This window comes from Ambystoma mexicanum, chromosome 10, assembly GCF_040938575.1.
Source record: "Ambystoma mexicanum isolate Mex_15411 chromosome 10, UKY_AmexF1_1, whole genome shotgun sequence".
Classification (NCBI taxonomy): domain Eukaryota; kingdom Metazoa; phylum Chordata; class Amphibia; order Caudata; family Ambystomatidae; genus Ambystoma; species Ambystoma mexicanum.
In genome coordinates this window covers 302,312,515-302,338,471 of record NC_090932.1, presented here as the reverse complement: position 1 = coordinate 302,338,471, position 25,957 = coordinate 302,312,515, and the positions used below count along the sequence as shown (strand labels likewise).

Below are 25,957 nucleotides of genomic sequence, written 5' to 3'. Positions count from 1 at the left end.
TGATAGGAAACAAGATGGCCCCTGGGGCCTCTTGCTTTCCAGTGCCTGTTACCTTGTTTTCCCAAAGTCCTGGGAAGCCCTGACTCTGACCTTTCCCCTGACTGGCTGGTGGGTGGAAGGTTCATATATGGTATTGTGGTGAAGTCCATGTCAGACTGGCTGGAGCCTTCCCAGTGACTGTATGTTGTGGGTACACCCTGTGGGTGGGACCTTGGGACCTGGGTGAATGGAGTGTGTGACCAATATGCACTGCTTGTTGTGGATGTCTGGTTTCTGGTATGAAACACGGTGACTGAGACAGCCCTGCCCGAAACTGGTATGAATGCAGTGTGTAGTGTTGAATGGCTGGGTACTTGTGCCAATACACATTCCTTGTTGTGATTGTCTGAGAGGGAGGAGAATGGCCTGAATGCACTGTATGCCTGATTGGCTAACTGACTTGTGAATACCCTTCTGAGTGATTGGTTGCCTGAGTGTGACCCAGCAGAATGAATGAGAGACAGAACAGTATATCTGGGGGCCTCTCACTGCTAGAATTCGTTCAGAAGCTGAAGTTGATACTTGAAGCTTATCCTTGAATCCCAGCTGGAAGAAGATCTGCTGCTGCATTTGCTTTGACCATATCCAAAAGCTGTCGAGTTCATCGAGGACTGACCCGTGAGAGGACCTGGTTAGGCGCCCTCTTCCTGAGTTCCGAGGGACCATCGAGCAACGCTAACCTTCGCCGAAGCGCCCCGGAAGACAGACCCTTGACAGGCTGCCGACCGGAGACAGGGACTGCCGAGGAGAACAAAGAGAAGCACCGGACATTCCTTCCACCGTCGTCGACCAGGGTTCGCAGGTTTGCTATAACCGCTGGAGGCCCGTTGAGCCATGTTGCCCAGAATCGGAGACTGCTTGACGCCGTCGACAACCGGAGCTGCAACACTCCATTGATTAAGACATTCGAATCCAAGGAATCTCTCGACCGCACCGCCGACCGCTTTGTCCCGCCGGAGAAAGTCAAGGCCGTCGACGCGCCGAGTAGAATCTGCCGGTGGGTTTCCCACCACCCAAAAACCGCAGAGACGTCGGATGACTCGATGCCCTTGCTGGGCCAAAGTTCTTCGTAGACTCTTTGCGGTCCCAAACTATCAACATCGAGGTGCCCTGCACGCCTCATCCTTGCAGGACGTCTTTGACTCGTCGTCGACGAGGACCACCAGGACCGAAGCTGCTGCCTCCACGCCGTTGTTCACCCTTTCTTCAAGGGATCTCGAGGATCCGTTGCTCCTGCCTTAAAGGGAGCCGCTCAAGAAGGATCCATTGACGACCCCTCGTCTACCCATCGTCAAAACCTACGATTCCAGGTACATTGGGGTTGTAGAACTATTTAGAAGGAAATAAGACTCATAGGAACAATATATGGACTGGGCTTGTATTAGATCTTCATTTACAGGTTGGCCAGGTGGGAGGATCCTCATACAGAATTGGTATTTAGTAGCTAAAGTACTATTTTGCCAATTGTTCTTAACAACTGCTTTCCTCCTATGTCTATGGTTCGTTACCTTTATTAATTGATTTGTGTAACATTTGACCAGAGTACAGTCGATGCACTTTAAAGGTATCAAAGTAATTGCGGTACCACTTAGAACTGTATATATTTGTCTTTGTAGATTAACTGAGCACAAAGTGAGTTATTGTGATTGTGTATATAACCTTGATTCGAGGGGATTGGGTCCTCCAACGTATTCCATATCTATGACATGTAATCACCAGAGCAGTGCTGCTTCGGAAACTTTTTTTGGCGTCTGCGTCCTGAGTCGATGATGTCGATGCGCCGTCGTCGAGGACCTCCTCCGACGTCATCCGATGTGATAAGTAGGACGCACGATGCCCGTAGCCTCAGTTCCGTTTTTTCCGCGAACGTGTTGCTTCGTGAATCTCGGTTAACGCCTCGACTCTTTGGAGTTCTGTTCTTCGAACCTGTTCGTTTTTGTGAAAATCCTTTGTGTGAAGATGTCTTCTACTTCGTCTTCGACCCCGCGTCCGGGCTTCAAGAAGTGCGGGGAGTGTGGGTCCAAGATGTCGGTGACGGACTCGCAAGACGCCTGCCTCTGGTGCCTCGGGGAGGCCCACGACACGGATGACTGTATCGACTGCCAGTCGCTCACGTCCAAAGCCTTACGTGAACGTAAGAAGAAGTTGTCGGTAGGTCGGGTGTCCAAGCCCCGGAAGTCGAAGTCTGCGGGGCTTTCGACGGATGATTCGAGAGGAGACTCTCTGCGTCATCGTCGGAAGTCTCGTGGGTCTCCTTCTAGGAGTCGGTCTCGCCACTCCTCGGCCTCTTCGAGGCATTCTCGGAAGCGCTGACACCGGTCGTCTTCCAGGTCCTCTTCGGAGGACTCTGCCCGGCACGTCGCTTACCCCACCAGACGTGCGACGCCGGAGGAATGGGCTTCCTTCGGGAAGAAAATGCTGGCGATTCTCGAGTCGCAGGGTACTAAGCCGTCCGCGCCCCCGAGTGGGGTCGGTCGTGAGAGGTCGAGAGACACCGCTCGCAAGAGTGGTCGGCACGAGTCACGGGAGAGGTCCCGTTCGGACAAGGGGACTCGTTCTCGACGTACCCGTTCCAGGTCCCGGTCCTCGACGCGTTCGAGACCGTGTGCACCTGTGATGTCTTCGAGGAAGACATCGATGTCTGAGGCGTCGAGGGCGTCGACAGGCTTTCTCGAGGCTCCGGCTCTGAGGAAGTCGTCGAAGCCGTCGACGTTCAGGTCGTCGAAGGACACGCTCAGAGCTCCGGCTTCGAGGACTGTGTCGACGCCGCCGATGCTGGCGGCGCTGCATCTGACGTCGACGACGTTTTACTCGACGTCGACGCCGATCCTCTCGGCGCCGATGCCTGTTCTCTCGACGCCGGTGCCGATTCACTCGACGCCCTCGACGCCTTTTGAGGCCGGGGTGTCGGAGGTACCCCGTGGCACGGAGGAACCCCCTAGGAAGGCTCTGGTTAAGAGCAAGCACTCTCGGGTGCCTTCTTTTCGCCACCTGGAATATATTTCAGAGGCGGATGAGGATTCTGATGGCCTGGTTCCTAGTCAGGTTTCAGATGAAATTGTCTCGGGCCATAGTCAGTTTGACGATTTGAGGCAGTCACTGCATGATGCCAGTGGACTGGACACCTCTCCGGAGGTGGAGTTTTGTAGGCCTGAGCCTGGCTCTCATGCCGATTCCTCGTACCGACGCCTTATAGCTAGGGTTTCTGAGTACTTGGGATGATCTGCTCCCCCAGGGGAGTTTGTGCAGGATGATCTCACGGACATCCTTGATGTTGGTCCCCCAACTGACCCGGTACTGCCGTTCCATATGGCTTTACAGAGAAGGGTGGCGGCGGCTTGGACTGCTCCGGAGAGTCTCCCGGCAGTGGGCAGGTCCTTGTCGCGAAAATACCGTCCAGCCAGTAGCGACCCCTGCTACTTGACCAGGCACCCCACTCCGGAGAGTTTGGTGGTGCAGGCGGCCACGGCCCCGGCAAAGCAGGCGTCGTACCCTACCATCCCTCCTGATAGGGACGACAAACGTTTTGATGGCTGGGCGAAGAAAGTGTTTTCTTCTGGTGGTATGGCGCTTCAGGCGGCCAACTCCATTTGTGCCTTGTCTCGTTTCACACACACTCTGTGGAACTGTGTTGCGTTAGCGGCTGAACATATTCCGGAAGGGGATGAACGGGATGGTTTCCTTGCTATGGTCCAGGATGGTAAGGATGCCATGTGTGAGTCCGTTCAGTCGGGTTTGGACTTGGCTGAATGCGTCAGCAGGTCCATGGCGGCGAGCACCGTGATCCGCAGGTTTGCGTGGTTGCGGAAGTCAGGGTTTGCTCCTGATGTGCAGTCCCTGCTCCTCAACATGCCCTTTGACGGTGAACACCTTTTTGGCAGCAAGGCTGACGAGAGCCGTGAGAGGTTGCAGACCTCAAAAGCTGCAGCGAAGTCGTTGGGCGCTGCAATTCGCCAACCTCCGCCTTTTCGTCCTAGGGGACAGCAATGGAGGGGTGGTTCCTTTCGCTATTACTCGTCCTTCAGTAAAGCGAGAGGAGCTGGCAGTCAAAGGGGCCGACGCAGGGGTACCAGAGGTGGACGACAGGGTACCCGTGGTGCCAAGGCTGCTCGGGCAGTTGCCTCTTTGCCCTCAGGTAACGCCGCAAACGCTACCACTCAGTCATGAGGCATGTCCCACGGTTCGCCGGTTCGGGGAAGGCTGGCGCAGCATCTTGTAGAGTGGCGTGCCATTACTTCAGATGTGTGGGTTCTGGAGATCATAACCCACGGCTACTGTCTTCCCTTTCGGCACAGGCCTCGCGACAATCCGTCGGGGAACCTCTCTTTGCAGAGTCCGGATCCGCTCCTTGCGCAGGAAATTCAAGCCCTGCTGGAGAAAGGCGCCATAGAACTGGTGCCTGTAGCGGAGAGGAACAAGGGATGGAATTCCCCTTATTTTTTGATTTCGAAGAAAGACGGGGGATTGAGACCCATCATGGACTTGCGCGGTTTGAACAAACTCCTCAGGAAGGACAAGTTCAAGATGGTTACTCTCTCTCAAGTCCTCCAGGCCCTTCAGCTTCAGGACTGGTTGGTGTCTCTCGACCTCAAGGATGCTTACTTCCATGTGCCGATCCATCCCAAGCACAAGAAGTACCTGAGGTTCGCGGTTGGCGACTCGCACTTTCAGTTTCGGGTCCTGCCGTTCGGATTGACCTCCGCCCCGAGGGTTTTCACCAAGCTCATGGTGGTGGTGGCAGCGCATCTCAGGCAAGGGGGGATTCACGTCTACCCCTACCTGGATGATTGATTGATCAGGGGGAGCTCTCCCGAGCAAGTCCTGGATCATCTGTCCGTCACCTGCCACTCCCTTCACAGGCTGGGCTTCTCCCTCAATTTAAAGAAGTCCCATTTGACGCCAACACAGCGGCTCCAGTACATCGGAGCAGTGCTCGGCACTTCCCTGGGGCAGTGTTTCCCTCCCCAGGTGAGGGCTCTTCACATTCAGCAGATGGTGCACAAGTTTCAGCATGCCCAGACGCTCCCAGCGTTCGAGTTCTTGAGGTTGCTTGGCCTCATGGCATCCTGCATTCTTCTGGCGCCAGAGGCTCGCCTGCGGATGAGATCTTTGCAGTGGGCACTCAAGATGCAATGGTCGCAGTCCTCCGGCAGGATGTCGGACCCGGTTCAGGTGCCGCCCTCGGTCGCCCGGGACCTTCTGTGGTGGGCCGTCGAAGGCAACTTGATGAAGGGGGCTCCATTTTGGCTTCCCTGGCCGGAGGTGACGATCGTGACGGATGCATCCCTCACGGGATGGGGAGTTCATGCCAACGGGCTGACAGTCAGTGGTCGTTGGTCTCCGTCGGAGTCCAGACTCCATATCAATCTGTTGGAGCTGAGGGCCGTCAGGCTAGCCCTGAAGGCTTTTCTGCCGACTGTGCGAGGAAAGAGTGTCCTGATCCTGACGGACAACACATTGGCCATGCACTACCTCAACAAAAAGGGGGGGCAGGGTCACTTCCTCTGTGCAGGGAGGCGATGCAGCTCGAGTTCTGGGCCATCCAGCAGGAAGTTTCGATCTCGGCAGTTCATCTGGCCGGAGACGAAAACGTGACGGCGGACGCTCTGAGCAGGCAGAGCACGATCTCTCATGAGTGGGAGTTGGCTCAGGAGATTCTCCTGGAGATCTTCGCCCTTTGGGGGACCCCTCAAGTGGATCTCTTCGCCTCCAGTGTCAACCGGAAGTGCGAAAGGTTTTGCTCGCGGGAATTTCCTCCAAAAGGAGCCTTAGGAGACGCGTTCGTGGTGGAGTGGTCATTCCCGCTGCTGTACGAGTTTCCTCCAGTCCCCGTCATCCCGCAAGTGCTGCGGAGGTTACGGAAGTTCGGTTCCCGGATGATCCTCATTGCTCCGGCGTGGGCTCGGAGGACGTGGTACCCGGACCTTCTCGACTTGTCCATCTGCCCTCCACGTCGTCTTCCCTACCAACACGATCTGCTCTCACGGGAGAGGGTCAGGTTCTCCATCCAGAGGTCAGATCCCTCAACCTTCACGCTTGGCTTCTGAAAGGTTGAGGTATAAGGATTGGGATCTCCCTGAAGACGTGATGGAGGTGTTGCTTTCGGCCCGAAGGCCAGCAACAAAGTCTCTGTACCGTTGGCGTAAGTTCTGCGACTGGTGCAGAGTTCAGAATGTGGATCCTTTTGCATGTGACATCCCCGTGGTTCTGTCCTTTTTACTTTCTTTGGCCCACAGGGGCTTGCAAGTGGGTACCATTAAAGGTTACCTGGCGGCGCTGTCCATCTTTAAGCGCTCGTCTGAAGAGTGTTCTTACTTTAAAATCCCTTTAATTTCACAGTTTCTGAAAGGGCTCACTAATGTGTTCCCTCCGTCACCTTTCCTGGTGCCCGGTTGGGATTTAAACCTTGTTCTTAAGTTTCTTATGGGTGCTCCGTTTTGAGCCTTTACATTCTTGCCCTTTGAGGCTGTTAACTCTGAAAACTGTGTTTTTAATTGCGGTTACTTCTGCTCGCAGAGTGAGTGAGTTACAGGCACTTTCAGTTAAGCCACCCTTCAGTGTATTTCACAAGGACAGGGTTGTCCTTAGAGTTCGTCCTTCTTTTCTTCCGAAGGTAGTGACAGAATTTCATTTGGCCCAGAAGGTTGTTCTTCCGGCATTCTATCCTCCTCCGCATCCTGGTAAGGAAGAGGAGAGGCTCCATAGGCTTGCTCCTAGGAGAGGTTTAAGCTTTTATGTTTCACGCATGTCCCGGGTCAGAGTGGACGATCAAATCTTTATTGGTTACGCTGGAAAGTGTTTGGGGCAAGCTGTGACGAAACAGACTTTGTCTCGCTGGATTATTTTGGCCATCTCGGAGTGTTACCGCTTGGCGGGTAAGGACCCACCGGCTGGCTTGCGGGCCCATTCTACCAGGGGTATGGCTGCATCTACTGCCCTGCAAAGGGGTGTTCCTATTCGCAACATCTGTGATGCAGCCACCTGGGCTGCAGTACATACATTTGTACGGCACTATTCCCTCGATTCCATCCGAGGACAGGATCTGGCCTTTGGCAAGGCGGTCCTTTGCTCTGCTATTTGATTGGCAATTCTAAATTTTGATTCTAAATTCTTTCCCTCCTCCTTGCTCTGGTACTGCTTTGGGAGTCTGTCATAGATATGGAATACGTCGGAGGGCTCAATCCCCTCAAAGAATAAGTTACTTTCTTACCTGGTAACGTTCTTTCGATGGGATTGTCCGATGACGTATTCCATATCGCTCCCTCCCTGCATTCCCCGCTGCAGAATTCCTTTTGCGATTGCAGCTTACGTTCCGCAAGGCTTTGTGTCTGACTGGCAGTTGACTAATGTCACACGTTCTGGGGGAAAAAACATCAACTGAGGCTACGGGCGTCGTGCATCCTACTTATCACATCGGATGACGTCGGAGGAGGTCCTCGACGATGGCGCATCGACGTCATCGACGCAGACGCCGAAAAAAGTTTCCGAAGCAGCACAGCTGTGGTGATTACAGGTCATAGATATGGAATACGTCGTCGGACCATCCCATCGAAAGAACGTTACCAGGTAAGAAAGTAACTTGTTCACCTTAATTATATAAAGACTGTGTTTTCACTAATAAAGTGTGTGGACATTCCTTTGTGGGTGCTTGGGGACTACACTGTACTTAAGAACCAGCTTGCATCACCTCCTGTGAAACTAGGCCTTGATTGCTCGTCCTATGCTACCGCATAGAGAATCTTGGTTGGAGTCCTCTGTACCTCTCCTCTACCATAATTTTAAGGTACTGTCATTGTAAAGACTGGAGGAGGGTGTCTGTACCACCCTCCTCCAGTCTTTACAATGACAGTACCTTAAAATTAAGAATTCATTGCTGCAGGACGGTTCCAGGTGTGAGGTGACAGCAGACCCAGTCACAGGTTTCTCTATCTTGGCAACAGAAGAAAGGACTTCGGTGGATCTGGTGACAGCTCTCGTGCAGACGGATGCCCAGCAAAGGATCTTCTCGATTCTGGCTTGTTGGTGCCTTTTCCATGCTCGGTTCAAGGGCGACTGTTGCGACGGTAGACTCTTCCAGGTCCTTGTCCCATGTGAGGGGACTTTGGGGAGTTGTATTGAATCTCTGCAGGTAAAGAAAGAGCCCCACAAAGTTCCAGGCGAATTAGTTCTTAGGACGACATTGCACAGAACAGTGGCACAGGACCCTGGGTATTGGTGAATTGCAGGCCATGGAGGTTGCAGCTCTTCAAGGGGAGACACAAAATGCAGATTGTCTTGGGACTGGTTAGGCCCACCAGTCCAAGGGAGGAAGTTGTCTCGTTCAAATCTTTCCTGCCGCTCAGAAGTGGAGGTTGGGACAGCAGCAGTTAATCAGAAGCCTCTGGCGGTCGATTGTCGTGGCTGGCGTTTTCTTCCTTCTGGCTTCTTCTTCGGATTCTTCTGTTCCAGTGGTCGACTCTGATTTTTTGCTCCAAAATCTCAGAATGTATGCATGCACTCTGGCTGAGTCCACCAATCATATCCCATGCAACAATCAAAATTTGGGGATGGCTGTCCAATGAGAACGGCCAGCCTCCCAGTCAGAACTGCTTTCCCTCGAGCACTCTGCAAGAAGGGCTGGGAAGTTTTGGTTGACCCTCCCCACTTCCTGGCCTGCCAGTCACTCAAAGACCCATCGCAGGGTTTCCTAGGGAAGCTCGGCAAAGACAATGGAACCCCTCCACACAGGTAGGTAGAACAAGACCTATAAAACAACGAGCCATCTTGTTTAGGACTTAAAACAATACAGCCACCATTTTGGGTCAATGGTGATCCTTGTGTCCCCCTACTGCACCCGCGATGACAGCCTGCGATAAAAGTTCACAAAAAGTCATGCAAAAGGTAAACTGCCACCAGCCTGATAAGAGGGACATGTCATGGTAACAAAAAAGTTACCGGAGAAGTGAGTAACCTAAGGTGGGGTGTGCTGATCTCACAAAGGAAAGTACAGGTAGGATAAAAAGTATCCCCCGGCTTTGGTAACACGTTTTTAACGAAAGGGAAATAAAGAAACATTACAGTGGGAGCTCTAGGAGCTTCCAGTAACACTGGACAGAAAGTGCTGTGTGCTACTTCCATAAAATGTAGATGCCAGAAAACATGCAGGAAATCATGGCTCCAAAACAATATACCAAAAGGAGTTCAAAAGCGTTCCCAAGATCAGAGTAAAAGAATGAGTGGGTGTGGAAAAAGGTTCCCACTCACTCAGGAGAATCAGACAAATGTCCAAGAGTCCAAAAAAAGTGTGGGGTTCTCGCAGGTGGAGAGAATTTCATTCAAGAAGGAAAATCTACCCTAACAAAACCCAAAACAAAATCTGCACAATTACCTGTTTTGGATTCATTAACAGAAAACCACCAACTTCAGTCCCCAGTTTACTAGTTTCAAAACACAATAACCCCACCCCACACTCTGAAATCGGAAATTAGTTGGTTATATTTCTGAATGGAAATACTGCATGGGGTAATTGGTGTTAACATATGTGTTATTTCAGTAAATCGTATGAGTTACCTTTCTATTATACTTACATCCATTTCCACCTGCATTTGAGGATGGAAATGTATTGTATGGAGTAGCGATTCTGTTACTGTACTTATTTTTTGTGTGTACATTTCTTTTTATTGGGTTACGACAAAATCAGGCATCAATTAAACCAAACAACGGGAGGGACACACCCTCTAACAAAATAGTAGACATCTTGTTGCATTTCACCCTTGTTCCCCCCCCTCCCGACCTCCCCCACCACCCCTGGATTCAGGTGAGCTCTTGTTTTGGCAGTCAGGTATCAGAGTCATGCTCTTGTAAGTAGATTCTTAATCCGAGTGGGCTATTCCATTATAGTCCTTGTCCCCTTCAGGTTTTTTGCGCACCTTTCTGCCTCATTTTCTCAATGTGCCAGGTTGGTCCCCTTCCCCATGCATCCTGCCCTCAATCCCGTCAATGGAATCTATTATTGAACTGTAGCCATTCTGATTCCACTGAGGAACTGCCTCCGTGGATCGTTTCTGTAATCTTTTCCATTTGGTGCATGTCCTTGGCTGTGCCGGGCCACTCCCGAACTGTAGGTAGGAACCCTCTCTTCCACAATCTGGGCCGGCATGCTCGTGCTGCAAGAAGCAGAAAATTCACCAGAGGTGGAGGCGCACTCCACCTATCTTCACTCTTCTCCAACCCAAAAAGTATAAATAGAGGGTCCAAAGTGTGTGCTTCCCCTCCTGCATCCCTGATCCACCCCAGAGCCTCCGCCCAAAACACCTGTACCTTGGAGCAGTCCCACAACATGTGCCAGTAATCAGCTTTGGCTCCGCATCCATGCCAACAGTGGGGGTCCACCGCTGGGAACATCCTGGACTGTCGCACTGGGTCACCGGTGAAGCAATTTTATCGCATGGACCTTATATTGCCATGAGATGGACGTCTTAAAAGCACGCCTGCACATTTGAAACACTTGTGTACGAGCGCGATAGAAATAAAACATCAATATGAATTGCTGCCACAGAGTCTCCCCTATTACCATGCCCAGGTCTCTCTCTCCCACTGTATTCGGAGTCCCCTTATAACCCAGTCCCCGGGCTCCAGCAAAGCCCCATAGAGGCGTGAGATGAGGCGTTTTAATGTCTGCGTACCCATCCAGGACCCTCTCGACTGGGGTGAGATCCCTCTGGATGTGCTGCTTCCATTTTCCTGACATAAATATCCCTTTTAACCTGAGGTATAGCAACACTGACAATTTGCTATGCCCAGTGCTTCCTCCAGCTTCTGTATGCATATGAATTTCTTACTCCTACGTCCCGTCCCCTTTCCTCCATACTTATCGGACATTCCTGCGTTCTGTGGGACGGGACTGGAGCACTTTGTAAAAAGCATCACATTTTAAAAAAATGTGTCCTTCCTCTCTTTTTACACGGGGCACCGCACGCGGCCATAACTCCCGTCCTCCTTAGCTCTGCCCAGCGCATCGCCCATCAGTCCTTTTCTCCGCTCGATCGGGACTGGGCGCACTTTCATCTTCGGAAGATTTTTTCCTTTCGGTGTCCTCCTCTCTTGCTCTGGCTTAATGGTTGTGTAGTAGTCCATCTAGGCCGTTTCAGTTAGACTTCCCTACTTGTTCTTCTTGTCAGCAACGCTTCGCTAGGGCAGATCCCCATCCTCTTTGTTTAGAGTGCTTGGGTCCGGACCACCGGTGGGACTCGTGTTTTTACTGCGACTTCCTATCGGTCCGGGTGCTTCAACATCGTTTGGAGCGGTGGGAGGAGGTCTCCCAGCACGCTCTCCCATTGCATTTTCTGACGTTCATCGAAGAAAAGAAGAAACACCCGGTGAGTTCTTTACTTTTTAGAGCACCCTGGCCGGGGACTCCTTCCCGGTGTCTTCCCGGTCTGGCAGGAGCTGCAAAAGCTCTGTTACCGGGGCTTGCCCTGAAGTGCCTTCTAGGCCTAAAAAGTGTACCAGAGTTTTCTCCGAGGGCCTCCGTAAGGGGCCTAGTGACACCGGATTACTATCCGAGGCCCCTCCTGTGGGGGCAGTTTGTGAGCCCAGTTCTACTGTGGCGGCGGGTACCGGAGCTATCTTCGAGGTCTCCTTGGCTGGAGCTTCCCATAAAAACACTGGGGTATGCCCTGAGGCCTCAGTCGAGGCTGTTGGTACCGAATGAGGCCTGTTGTGAAGAGGCTTTACATACCGGACTTGGGTCCGAGGCCCCTCGTTGTGAGGCTAGGGTAACCAACAGTGCTGAGAGGCCTGTTAAGGTCTTGTCGGTGAGGTGTGTTCCACATCGCTCCCGTTCAAACGGTGACGCCAGACCTGTTGAGGGGGCACAGAGTGAGGTCTTGGACCGGAATTCCTCCATTACCAGCGGTGCCGAGGTCCTTCCGTTGAAGGCTTGTCGGCTGACAGCATGTCTCAAAAACATTCTAGGCCACGAAGTACCGGCGCAGCTGATGTTCTGTTAAGGCTAAGATGAAGACCCCTGACCCACCTGTGGAGGCCCCTGTCTCACTTCCACACATGTCACAGTTCTCCTCAGGTGCTGACAAAATGGCGGCCGCTCCCGCCAAGACTACAACAGCCCTTTTGGATACCTCCCTAACAACTACGCCATCGGCTCTAGGTGTGAGGAGTGGGTTTTCAGGTGAACATCGTTTTCCTTGTGCACATACTTTTCATCCAGTTTATGACTGGAATGCTCGGATGCCCTTACTGCACAATGTCTCGCTCCCTGCGCATCAGCGCCCTTGATTTATGTGCACACCAGTGGGGAAGGGCCCTCTTGGCAACCCTCTCCATTGCGTCCCTGGAGTTACTCTGCTCATGAGGCCTCCTCCAGTCACACCTAAATCAGCGGCGGAGGACGCCTTTTTCGGCAAGTTCCAAAGACTTATGCACACCGACCCATGAAGGAGTATTTTCGAGGCTTGTTTAGGGAGATATGCCCCTCTGCGCCGACGGTCCCTGCCGTGGCATCAGTGATTCCGCCGGCACCGCCTTTACCGGGTGTGCCTCCACCGGCTCTGCCTCCATTATCCCCAGTGGACAAATCTCTGGTGTTGCCTGATGCAGCGCAGCCCGACCCGGAGGTGTCTGATGACACTCAGGGGGATCAGGACAGCGATGACGAGCCCTTCACGACCGGGTGCAGGAAGGGGTGCTTTCAGGGGCGTTCACCTTGTTTCCTCCGGAGTGTACCGGCCTATGCTTGCAGAGGGACGTTTTGGCCGAGATCCATAAAGTTTGGGAAAAACCCCACTCTGGACTGTTTGTCAACAAGAAGATTGATGCGCATTATAGGCTCCATTCTTTGGAAGAGGTGGCTTTAGCGTCGTGTCTGCCCCCCTCCTCCACAGTAGTGGCTGCGGCCACTTTACAATCCAGACCTGCTGCAGCGTCTTCAACAACGGCTGCACAGGTTCTGGCCAAGGAGGACAAGCTTCTTGACTCCATGGGAAGGAGGATTTTTCGCTAATTCAGCCCTGCAGTTGCGTCAAGCGAACGCGGAACTGGCATTAGCAGGGGTGAATATGAAAATGTGGAAAGGTCTGTCAGAGTTTGAGGAATTTATTCCCGCTGGTAAGCTGGAGGATTTTAAAGCGTGTTTGTCAGATGCCAGGGTCCTGGCGCAGGCTATGCTGGAGGCCGCGGCGCATCATGTCGACACCTCGGCCCGGGGCCTTATGCTTGGTGTGACCACCTCTCGTCAGGCTTGGCTGCACGCCACCAAGTTCTCTAAAGAGGTGCAGAATAAAGTTCTGGACCTGCCCTTTGATAGCAAGGAGCGTTTTCATTCCACAACGGACGTGGAACTGACCAAAACTAAGGACAGCACTCAGACCGCAAAGTCCTTGTCTGTCCCGGTGAAGCTGCCTTTTAGGGCACAGAGAACGTCCTCGCAGCCTCAGCAGTCCTCTGGGTTCAGGGGTTTCTGGACCGAAAGTCCTGCAGGGTTGATACCCCATCGGGAAAGTCCCGCCGACGGCAGCAAGGGAGCCGGTTTTTCTCCCGTTCCTCAGCCTCCTCTTCAGGTTCAGGTGGTGCCGCCACCGAAAAACCAGCTAAATGAAGTTTCTCTGCGCTCGCACGAGACCCCGGTAGGAGGACTCATTGCGTCTCATTGGGAGGCGTGGCAGACCATCACCGAGGACCGGTGGGTCTTGTCAGTCATTTGGGCAGGCTTCCGCTTACCCCTTCCCCTACCCCACCCGTCAATCCTCCCTTCCAGCAGTCAGGGTCTCCCTCCCTCAGAGCTGAGATTCAGAAGTTACTGGATCTCAGGGCGGTGGACCTGTTCCCCCTAGGTGAACGAGGGGAGGGATTCTATTCCCGGCTGTTTACGGTGGCCAAACCCAACCAGGCTGGCCTGCGCACCATCCTAGACCTTTCCCAGTTCAATCTCTATCTACCCCAAGAGAAATTCAAGATGATCACGCCCTGTCAAATAAAGTTCTCTTTACAGAAGGGCGGTTGGCTCAGCATGGTGGACCTCCAGGATGCGTATATGCATATCCTAATCTGGAATCCACATCGAAGATACCTACGAATTTCCGTGGGGGGAGGAGCACTTCCAGTTCCCGAGTGCTCCCTTTTGGCCTCAGCTCGGCACAGCGTGTCTTTAGGAAGATGTCGGTTATCGCAGCTTATCCTCTGCTTCAGGGTATCCACGTGTATCCGTATTTGGATGATTGGCTGCTGCGCAGTCCTTGTCATCTGGAGGTCTCAAGCAACCTTCAGTCTCTCCTCCAGCTCTTGATCCACCTTGGGCTGTCGGTGAACCGGCGGAAATCCTACATGACGGTCTCTCAGGACCTGAATTTCTTGGGTTTTCGTTGGAACACGATCGACTGCAGAGTATACCTGACCGGGGACAGAATGACAGATCTGGTGGCCACGTGTCAGGTCTTTGCGCAGTCAGAGAGCATGTCGGCCTGGTGGTTCCAGAGGCTTCTGGGTCTTATGGCCTCATGTGTATTGGCTCTTCCTCTTGCTCGGCTCAAGATGAGGTGGACACAGATGGCTCTTGGGAGTTCTTGGCGTCAAGCTGTGGATCCAGACTCCAAAATGATATCGATTCCAGCTTTCATGAGAGCGGACCTTGTGTGGTGGTCGTCTCTCGGCAATCTATCGGTGGGCGCGTCTTTTCAGGACCCCGCTCAGCTGGTGACAATCACGATGGACTCTTCCCTTCTGGGGTGGGGTGCAACGTTGGACCTTCAAGTTTCCGATCTCTGGTTGCCCCAAGACATGCTCCTCCATAGAAATCATCTGGAGCTCCTGGCGATCTTCCTGGCGCTCAAACTCAAACAAAGGAATTTCCCGCCCTGGATGTCAGGGGAAGGAACAAGAAACGACAAGAAACACTAAACTGGCAGAAAAAGAAGACGGGGGCCATTTTGGTAAAATGAGCACCCTTGGGTGCCTTTACTGCAGCTGTGATTACAGCCCGCGGTAAAGGTGCACCAAATTAGTAAAAGGTATCACTGCCACCAGCCATTAAAGGTAAGCTTGTCACTGTAACAGAATTGCTACAGTTTAATTGTGAAAGGGGATACATTGTATCTCCCCAGCACTGCACATAAGGTGGGGTGTGCTGGTTTCACAGAACAAAATGTAAAAGGGATCCAAAGATCCTTTCTACCCTTGGGAACTGTAGTTCACTCAAGGTTAGCACAAGAAAGTTAAATGGGGAGCCCCTATGCCAACCCAGCAACAACAGGCACTTATTGCCAATAAGTTGTTAGACATGATAACTTTAAAAAGACATTATGCAGAGTCTTAAAAATGACACCCATAAAAAGAGTTAAAGATTAGGTGAGTGTGGAAAAAGGTTTCCACTCACTGAGGTATTAATGAAAAATATCCCACTAGAAAAGCAAAAAGTTCTGGAGTTGAACCAGGAAAGGAAGATTTACCAGCTCTGTGGAAATCTTACCTAACAAAGACCACTGATTTACTAACGTTTACCTTAAACCACGAAAACCTCCCATACTCTTCAATTACCTTCATAGCCGCGGGGATGGAGCGGGTCGGATTTTTCAGGTGCAGCATGACATCATCTGCATACAACCCGAGTTTAAATTCTCTGTTTCAACCTTGATGCCCTCTACCTGTGGAGGTCTTCTCAGGTTCTCCATCAGTATTTCCATTGTCATGGCAAAGAGCAGGGGTGACAGAGGGCACCCCTGCCTCTTCCCCCTTTGTAGCGGAAAGGTCTGGGACAACCGCCCATTAACTGTGACCCTGGCCTTCGGGTTTGCATGTAGCACCTGAATGCCCTGTTGAATACCCTTGCCAAATCCGAATTTTTGGAGCACACCACAAAGAAAACCCCAGTCCTTCCGATCAAAGGCCTTCTCTGTGTCTATGGCAACCAGCACTGTGTTGCCCTCCTCCCCCGTGGCAGCTCTCATGAGATGTAGTGTCTTGCGCAGGGTGTCAGCCCCCTGTCTGCCCTGGATAAATCCCACTTGGTCTGAGTGGATGAGTATTGGCATGAGTGCCTCCATCCGCGTGGCCAGTATTCTTGTAAAAAGCTTAGCATCTACATTGAGTAGGGAGATGGGTCGGTTAGGATTTGCAATCCTCAGGGTCTTTGTCCGCCTTAGGTATGACTGTGATCAGTGCCTTTCCAGTAGCCATAATGTTAGAAAATAGCCCTTCCAGGTATCGCGCCATTGGTCCCGCAAAGGTCTTATCGAACCCTGCCGTATAGCCATCTTCCCCCGGTGCCTTCCCCACTTTTACACCCGCTATAGCTTTCAACACCTCTTCCTGTGTAATGGGCTTATCCAGTTCGAGGCTCTCCCCGGTACGTAGACTCGGGAGGGGCACTCCCACGAGGTATGCCCCCAGTGTTTCCTCATCAGAGACCCCCTATTCCCCGTATAGATTTTTGTAGAATGCGGCAAATTCACCAGTCACTCTCCATGCTTCTGAGCTTCTCCGACCCCCTTCTCCCTGGATCGTGGACACCCATCTCTCTGCTCTCTGACCTTGGAGTCTCGCCGCCAATAGCGCCTCTGCCTTGTCCCCTCTCTCATAGTATTTTTGTTTTAATTATTGTAGACTGGAGAGTACCTTTCCCATCTCTACAATCCTTAGCTCCTGACTTTTTCATCTTGCCAACTTAAGATCATTCTCCCTCTCCCTGTCCCCCTTGCCTTCCATCCTTTCCAAGAGGCGGATCTCTCCCCTCAGATTTCAGACCAATAAGGATATGGTTCACTTTTTGGAGGCACCTTTCCTGATGAGGAGACCCCTCCACGTTGCTTCCGCTGCATCCCATACCATGCTCTTTTCAACTTCCCCCATATCATTGAGTCGAAAGAATTCTTCTAATGCCTCTTTCATTTCTTCCACGAAAACAGTGTCCCTAAGGGGGAGGTCATTACATCGCCAAAGGGTTTCCTGGGATTTCAAACCTGACAGGGCCACGTCCATCCTTACCATGTCGCGATCAGACCAGCTGATTGGGAAATGTTTGCAGCTACCCACCCTGTTAATGTGCTGTTTTTGCATGAACAAGTAAATCTATCCTTGTTTTGGAACCGTGGACTGAGGAGAAGAAGGTATAGCCCCTCACTGTTTGGTGGGAGACCATCCAGACATCGTCAAGGCCCTGATCCCACATGTAGTCTACTAGCCCCTTATTTGCAGGCCCCCCCCTACTCCCTGAGGGGATTTGCACACCACTGTGATCCATCTCTCTGTCCGCCCACATGTTGAAGTCTCCCCCCATAATGAGGAGGACCTCCGTTCTGTCCAGAATCTCTCCAGAGGCCTCTCTCAAGAATTGCATCTGGCCGACATTTGGGTAGTAAACATACACTATGGTTATCCTGAAATGATCCATCATCCCCGAAACCACCAGTGCCCTCCCATCGGTTCGACCCCAGACCACCAGGCCTAGTCAGACCCTCAGATTCAGTATGATCCCCACACCTCCAATTTTAAGGGGCACGGATGCCCAGAAATCTTGCCGATGTGTGCCCCGGAGGGGCGTCCCTCTGCCTGCACCATACGGGTTTCTTGTACCAGAAGTACATCCAGATCACAATTCCGTATCTCCTTTCCTAGCAAAGAGCGTTTCGTGGGGGAGTTAAGGCCCTTCACATTAAAGAGTCTATCTTGACGACCTCTACCCGACCTCCAGACTCAAGGTGTGCCATCAGGACCCATGGTGACCCCGCTTGACCACTCTGTTTTGAACTGTACAGTGACTTCTCTCTGCCCCTTGGGTCTGCCTATCCAAGTGTAGCTCCCTATGTTCACCCTGTCCCCCTCCTCCCTACCCCCCCTCCTAAACATTGTGCTGCTGGAGACACCCACCCTAAGGTGTGCCCCTAAGGAAGAAGACTCGACTCTTCCGTTGTCCCCATTACCACCTCACCTCCCCCCGGCGGGGATTCTGCACCTTTAAGTACACCCCTTCCACTTATCTGGGGTTCTTAGACCTACATTTCTTGTTCCCCCTTCCCTCGTGGGGAGGGGTGTTCAACTTTTTGAATTTTCTGCCACCATGCATCCTCTTCTTAGTGTCCTGTGGGCCCCTGGGCTCTCGCTGTTCCAACGGAGGGGCAGCGGCCCCCTCCTTGTCTCCAACCTCCTCTTCGCTCTTGATGACCTGGAGCACCTGAAGTGCCTCTTGTCCACTGGTTACCCTGTAATCTACTGCACCCCGTTCGAAAGTCAAGGCAAACGGAAAGGACCACTGATATCTGATACCCTTGTTGGCGAGCCATTGCGTAAGTGGATGGCAGTCTCTGTGGCGGGCCAGCGTCAGAGCCGACACGTCCTGGAAGACCTTAATTGTGTCACCCTCGTAAAGGAAGCTCCCCAAGCGCTTGGCCTTCTCCAGGACTTCCATCTTTTCCCTGTATCTGAGGAAGCGGACCACTACGGACCTGGGTTCTCTTTGGCCACCACCTCCGCCTATGTGGGCCCTTTGCAGCTGCACCTCCTCCTTCCAGAGAAAACAGCTGGCTTATCAGCCCTTGTACCTTCCGTCCCACTTCAACTGGGGACTCCCCGTTCTGTTCTTTCACTCCCAGAATTCATAGGTTGTTGCTTCTCTCCCTATTTTCTAGGTCATCCAACTTCAACAATGTCTCTCCCTCTCATTTCGAGGTCTGCCAAACGTCCATCGTATTCCTTCTCAAGGACGTCCATTTGGAAATGGTTGTTCTCCATCCCCTCCATTTTGTCCTCTAATTTGTCCACCCTGCCCTTGAGATACATATGGATGCTTCAATGTCTGTTCTGATTGCTTTAATCTCATGGAATATGTCTTTGAGATCTTCTTTGGTGAGCGCGGGGTTAGGGGTGTCCTCTCCGGTCGCTTTCTCGTGAGAGTTAGGAGGGGTCTCCTTCTGGTTCTTCCCTGATGGTCTCCGAAAGCGTTGCAGTGATCAGATCCCTGTGGGGACCCTCCTCTGGGTTACAGGCTGTTCTCGTGTCTCCTCCAGGGCCACTCCCCAGGCTTCCGATAGAGCTCGGGGCCCTTTGTTACATGTCTATAGGCAGTATGATGTTGCGTGCACGATGTGCTGTCCCCCACTTACTGGCTGCATCTGGGCATCTGTATCTGGCCTCGTGCGTCTGTCTCCAAAACCCAACAGTGGTCAGGGACCAGCCTTTGGGCCCTTGCTCAAGCTTGCTCCTCCGGGTGGGCGTCTGCCCTCCCTACTGTCTCTGCTGCACTGGGGGTGCTTGGGATTCCTGCCGGGACGGGGTCTTCCCCCCGGTTATGCTTGGGTTCTGCTTCAAGTTGACCTTCTCCAGAGGCACCTCTCCCCTACTATTGTGTGCCACACCAAGTCTAATTGTCAGAAACACTGTGCGGGCCCAGGGCTCTCAGTTAAGACGCAGAGGCGCCCCTGTATAGTGTCTCGTGACTTTGTGTCCAAGTGTAACTCTCTGATGCCTCTGCTGCTTGTCCACTGGGTGCAGGGTGTAGGGGGTACAGGCCTACTGTGTCCACTGCCCCTTCTGCAGGCCGTATCGTTAATTCCCTGTGCCTTCTAGAGTCACTCTCTTCTTCCATGAGGGGCGAATTTGCATGTGTAGTTCCCGCCTCCACCCTGTATTTCCGTACCTCTGCTCACTCTCTGGTGATCACACTTCTGAATCTGTAATCTCCCCTGGGGTGACTCCGGGTCCTCTTCCTCCAGCGCGCCTGTACCCCACTTCCCCGGTGAGTCTGCGCCCTTCTTCCTTCTGCCCGAATGTGGATTCAGGAGGGGGCTCCGACGTACTTCCTTTGCTGAGTGGGTTTCCCCTGCCAGGTCCCAGTTGTACAGCTTATAGGGCCTCTTTAATGCATATAAAATTCTGGAGCTCAGGCACGGTGCTGCAACCGCTCTGGGGGGTTCTCGCCCCCCGGCGTCTGGTGGGGGGTCAACGGCTCGACAAAGGGCACACTTTCTTTGCTTCCCAGTCGTCCATTGCCTGCATCTCGCGCTCTGTGCACCCATCTGCTTTTCGCGTGCAACAGCTGTTTTCCTGACACACGGCAGCATTCTTCAGCATTGCTCAGGCATCCACTGCCTGCACCTCGCGCTCTGTGCGCCCATCTGCTTTTCGCGTGCATCAGCTGTTTCCTGACCACGCTGCAGCATTCTTCAAATCTGGCTTTCTCTACCAGAAGGTAAGCCTTGTCGCTGCTTCATCGCGTATGCCTTTTCTCTGCAAACTTAATATGACCTGCAAGTGTATATACTCTGTTCTTCATGCATAATTCGAGTATTACCATCCAGAGAAATGTTAAAACTGAGAAATTGTTTTTTGCTCTGCCTCAATCACAGTAGGCTTACACTGGTCTACATGTGTTGGTTTCACTGAGCTGCATTTTGCCCTTTCTGTGCACAGAAATCAAGGGTACTGCCTGCATGTAGGGGATACCCTCACCCCTTCCAAGATGGCCGCCTGGTTCTGATACAACCTACACAGCCCTCCACAGTTCCCTCTCCATTGGCTACACTCATCTTATTAGCCAATCGGTTGGTCCGGGAGGCGGGAGCTGGCCCACTTCACAAAGGCCCACTTCTAATGCCCCTATCTGCTCCCTGTCCGCTACATGAAGCCACTACCACAACCTGACCCTCTGTGGTGCTGCCATTTCGCTCTGCCATGACTTTGGACTCAAGACTCTTGCTCTTCCCTCTCCATGGGGTAGTTTCCTTCCCTTTGCCTACCCTTTCCTATTTCAATGGCCTTCCCTCTCCCCTCTGCTTGCTCTAACTGGTCTCCCTGTATGCTCTCAAATGCCCACGTCTTTGCACCTGCCTCTAACTCATACCTAATTTCTTTCACTTATGCTGCCTTAGCATTGCCTTCGAAAGTTAGATTTGGGTATGTTTTGTAACTCGAAATTTTGGGTTGTTTCTCGCACAACTTTTATGGCCCGAATTGTAACCTGCTAGCCCAGTGACTTTTCCTTACCACTTTTCTTGCATCTTCCTCCTACTGCCATCCTCTCTTTACTTGCTCATGGCGTTATGTTTCCCCTATCTATTCTAACTGTTTCCTCATTAACTATCCCTCCCTTCTCACTAAGTCTGGCAAGAAGAAATTCAAAAAGGATATCTTGGCCTCCCCATCGCTGATACCTATTCCAGTGCCTCTGCCAGACAAACCCTTACTGATATTCTCTTTTTCATTCCCTCGCCTGATCTATGGACGCCTCATATGATCTCTGTGATTTCTCCTGTCTCCTCCTCTTCCATTAGAGGTGACACCCGCTGGAAAGTCCACATGGATCTCTTTGACTCCTCCAGAGTCATCATTAATGTCTACCTGAAAGGTACTGTCATGGTGCAAGGCCCTCAGGCTAATCTCCTCCTCTTTGATAGACGGTTTCCTCGCCTCATCAACTTCCTCTCATCTGCAGCTGTCCCTAACTCTCCTCGCTTGGCTACCTTGCCCTTCTTTCCTTCTGCCTCTGCCTCATCTCAAGCTACCTCCGCAGGGCGTACCCCTTATTTGTAAGGCTGGCAAACTTCTTCATCTTGCCACTCTCAACTCTTGCTCCGCTGTCGAACACTCCTCGGATATCTGCCACTTCCTAGAAGAACTTGACCTTGATGTCCTCGGTCTTACCAAGACTTAGTTCACTGCCAGCTCTGTCACGAGTTTTGACATTCTCCTCTCTGACGGCTATGAGAACCTCTCTGCCCCCAGATCCAACAGGCCTGGTCGGGGTGTAGCCCTGATCTTCCCCAAGTGGATTCCTGCCTCTCTCATCCCCACTCAGACTTACTCTTCCTTTGAATGCCTTATCTGCAGGTTCTTTCTCTCTCCTGGACACTCTCTCACTGTTGTGACTCTCTACCGGCCCCCTAGTCAAATTACCTCTTTTCTCTCTGAGTGGGCAGACCTCTCCTCCTCCCTCCTAGCCTCAACCACTCAACTCCTCCTTCTTGGTGATCTCAATATCCATCTTGATTCTCCCCTTTCCTCATCAATGTTCTTTCGCAACCCTGCGACTCATTCTCCCTCTTTATCCTCCCTCCAGACCGACTCACTCTGCCGGTCACACACTTGATGTCTTGATCTCCTCTGGCCTCCCACTCTCTACTCCCCTCACCACTCCTCACTCCTGGAGTGATCACTGTCTCCTCTCCTCTTATCTATCCATCTCCTCCCCCCAAACCAAGCCTTCCCCAAGATTGCTAACCACCATCTCTGACATCCGGCCCATGAAGCGTGTGTCATTCTAGGCTTTCGCTGCACTTTCTCCCCCCTCCCCACCTCAGGCTGACTCACACCCTGACACAGCCATGTCCCTGCTCTACTCCTCTATTTCTGATACTCTTGATTTGATTTTCTTGCCCCTGTCATGAGGATCCGCTTGAAGTCCAAAGCCAAGTGTAACTAGCATGCCGCCTGCTCCAAAGGCAATACCGTCTCGCTGTCCGCTCCAAGAAGAGAGCCCACATTCAAGCCAGTGTCCCTGCGGCATCAAACAACTCGACCGAACGCTTTAAAATCTGCGTGGAGCTGGCCAACCCTGCTGCAGTCACCAACCCCCCCTCTTGCCTCCCATGACAAGAATTGTCATTGACAACTAAGGTTTAATACACTTATATTGGTCATTTAAAAACAGATTGTATCTTTCTCTTTCATAGGTGGTACCGGCTGGTGCCTATCGTTCGTACACATGGTGGCTTCATGGGAGGCTTGGACACTGCGTTCGACGAGTAATACCTGCCTGTGTCGTTGGCGCTATTAGACAAACTTTCCCCAGTGACAGCGGTCAGTACAGGGGATTTTCCCTCGCTGAGCTGCAACCAGACCTTTACAATGTCTAGTATTTTTGTGCCATCAAAATAAGAAACCAAATAAAACACAACATATTTTTTATCAATGGTTGTTTCAGTTTTTAGGCGAATCAAGTGAGTCTCCATTCAGCAGTGTTCCGGTGCCTTGTCTGCACGCCTCATGGCCCATCCATCCCACCCCCCACTTATCAAAGGCAGTTCGCACCAGTGGATGTGCGCTGCCATGGGATGCTGTCAGGGGCGCGAACCGCCAAGGTGCCAAACTACATGTACACTTCAAAAGGTATCCTACGCCCAGGGGCCATTGTTCACATGGCCTCCCCAGACCCAGTGTCTCCAGGCAGACTCCCTTGAAGCAGGCCTCTCCCCTGCAGTGTACATAATACCATGACATATACACGTCATTCATTCACAAACACACCCCTTTTTGTTATTCTTTATAAACCACTGGATATTTACCATGAGAACATCTTTGAGCACTGCAAGTCAACTCGTGAACGTGCTACTCTGTGACCGCTTCGAGTGAACTCGTCAGTGTGCTACCTGTGAACATCTCCCTGTTCTCCTGCCACTAATTACTCTGCTGCTGAATCCAACTGTTTGTTGGTCAAGGTAAAGGCATGTATCCTAATCATATCTCCTTCATTCGTAAATTTATATCTATTCAGAAGTATCGAACTCCGTAGTGCATTGATATTGACTTGACTTTCTTTTGTTATGTTATCGATGTATCCATTTTTTCAGTGTCTATTGGCATCGTATTTGCATCCTTCGCGGACCGTGTCTATAATATAAGCATGTTTCCTTTTCATGCACGATAGTACATTCAAGGGACAAGTAACGTGTTCTGATTTTCAACACATCATTGAATCGCTTCTGCAATTTATCCCATAATACAGCTGCACACACTGCACTGGTTTTGCTGTGGTGCCCAAAAGAAAGCGTGCAATGAACAATGTATGGTCCAATTCATTCAATAATTTTCTAATAATGTTGACCTTTATTTTGCAGAATTTACAACAATGCCTGCATGTTCTATTTTCGGTTGCCCTTCGAAGACCCATGACAAATCCGAAGACATTACAATGCATGTATTCCCTAAGACTGTTGATCGAATAAGAGAATGGGTCAGACGTTGCGGATATCCACCGGAAGAGCTTGAAAGTAGAGTAAAACAAGTCTTGCAGGACAAGAGGGGTCATCGATACCACATCTGCAGCCTGCACTTTGACCCGGATATGTACGACACATCCTTGTACACAAAGAGGAATCAACTGAGAACAACTCTGAAATTGCTCCCAAACGCTATTCCGACTTTATTGGTGAAAATGCCACCACAAGTGAGTCACGCTTCCGGATTTAGCTTTACGCCTGTATTTTTGGTGTAAATGTCACTTATAGTACTTTCCATATTTATGTGATTGAATAGCTGTTGAAATAATGACTATTTTGCTTAAACATCAGTCCTTGTTTTGTAGAACCCACATAGAAAAATGATTTATGGGGACGGATAACTATGCTATATTATAAATTTCAATAAGTGTAATTTTCTCGTATTCAGTATCCTTACACGCCATTTTGTAATGTTGGAATTTCTAAATCGAATAATACTATCCCTTTACCACTCCATGACTATCCACCGAATATGAAGGAACATGATTCAACATCCATGTCTTGCCGGGAGTCATCAACCACTTCGAGCGCGTATCAGGTAATCTTACCTAGCTATTCTGTTCCAGACTGTTTTTGTGCACAGAATTCTAGATAATGTGATCATATTTTCACAACGTATCATTGCTTTACACATTGTTTCATTCCTACTTTACTGTTGATATGTACCTTTGTCGTCTTTCCAAATTGTGTGTCCAGTTTCCAATATTTCGACCTTATTAATGCAAGTACTGTGTTTCAGGGAGATGCTGAAGCGTCCACTATAATTACAACATCCCTCTTAGTAGATCCGGTGTCAGAGGTATGGGTCTTCACATTTCAATAGGACGAGATAATCTGATCATATTTTCATATTGTGTAATTGTTTTACACAATGTTTCATTCCTACTTTACTATTGATATGTATCTTTGTCATCTTTCCAAATTGTGTGTCCCGTTTCCAATCTTTTCGTCCTTACTAATGCAAGTACTGTGTTTCAGGGAGATGCTGCAGCATCCTCTACAATTACATTATCCCTTGTAGTTTTTCCGGAACCAGACCTTACAGTTGATCCGGAGCCAGATGTATGCGTACTGACAGTACCATCTAATGAAAGAAAGTCGGTCTAATTATATATGTAATGCCAATGACTTATTTTAAATGGATACTATTTTTTGTAGGGATGTATACTAGATCTGTATATTGAACCGGAGGAACATGGATCTGAGTCGGTGTGCCAGTTTGCTGATGTTAGAGTAAAGAAGGTTTCAAAGAAAAGAAATAATAATAAGGTTAGTTATGAACACTTTATATTGTTGGCAATAGTTTTGGGCTAAGGCCTTCATTATATGCTTTTTTTAATGTAAGTTGTACAACACTGTATGTTGGATTTACACTGAACATCCCTTTTCCTATCTGTCCTGTAGTTGCCCGATGGAGTACGGACTATGCAGACACAGACGGCGATACAAATGACAGATGCTGCTTGCCAAACTGATTTCACCATGGAAGAACTATTCATTGAGGCGCGTCGTGTTCACACTCGAGATGCCTATGTCCAATGGCCAGAAAATGAATCTAATATGACTGGCGATTCCAGCAAAGTGTTCTTGGACCATTGCTACAATGCGCCTGCTCCGCCAGAGGAAGGTGAAATTGAATTTATAGATGGTAGTTTAACATTACTAGATGAGCACTTGACATAATCGACACCTGCCAAAAAAATGCCCCCCAAAAAACACTCCACATTGATGTTTTCTCCTATCCATCGTCAAGTAACAGATGTTGAAATGACAGAAACTGAAGCATCAACACTATTGACCGACGAAACAGACAAAGATATCGACTATAGTATGTCCGGTTTGGCTGATATGCCCACAACGGTTCAGTCCGAAACAGTTTTGCCAGATGACAGTATAATAAAAGAGGCCAAATACATAGTATTCGACAGCAGCTTGATGGA

General features: G+C 50.8%; 1 protein-coding gene across 2 annotated transcripts in view; it reads left to right on the top strand.

Moving 5' to 3' along the window:
• The window catches only part of DGKD (diacylglycerol kinase delta), a 1,999,080-nt gene that overhangs the window by 1,286,188 nt on the left and 686,935 nt on the right, over positions 1–25,957 (top strand). The window lies entirely within an intron of this gene.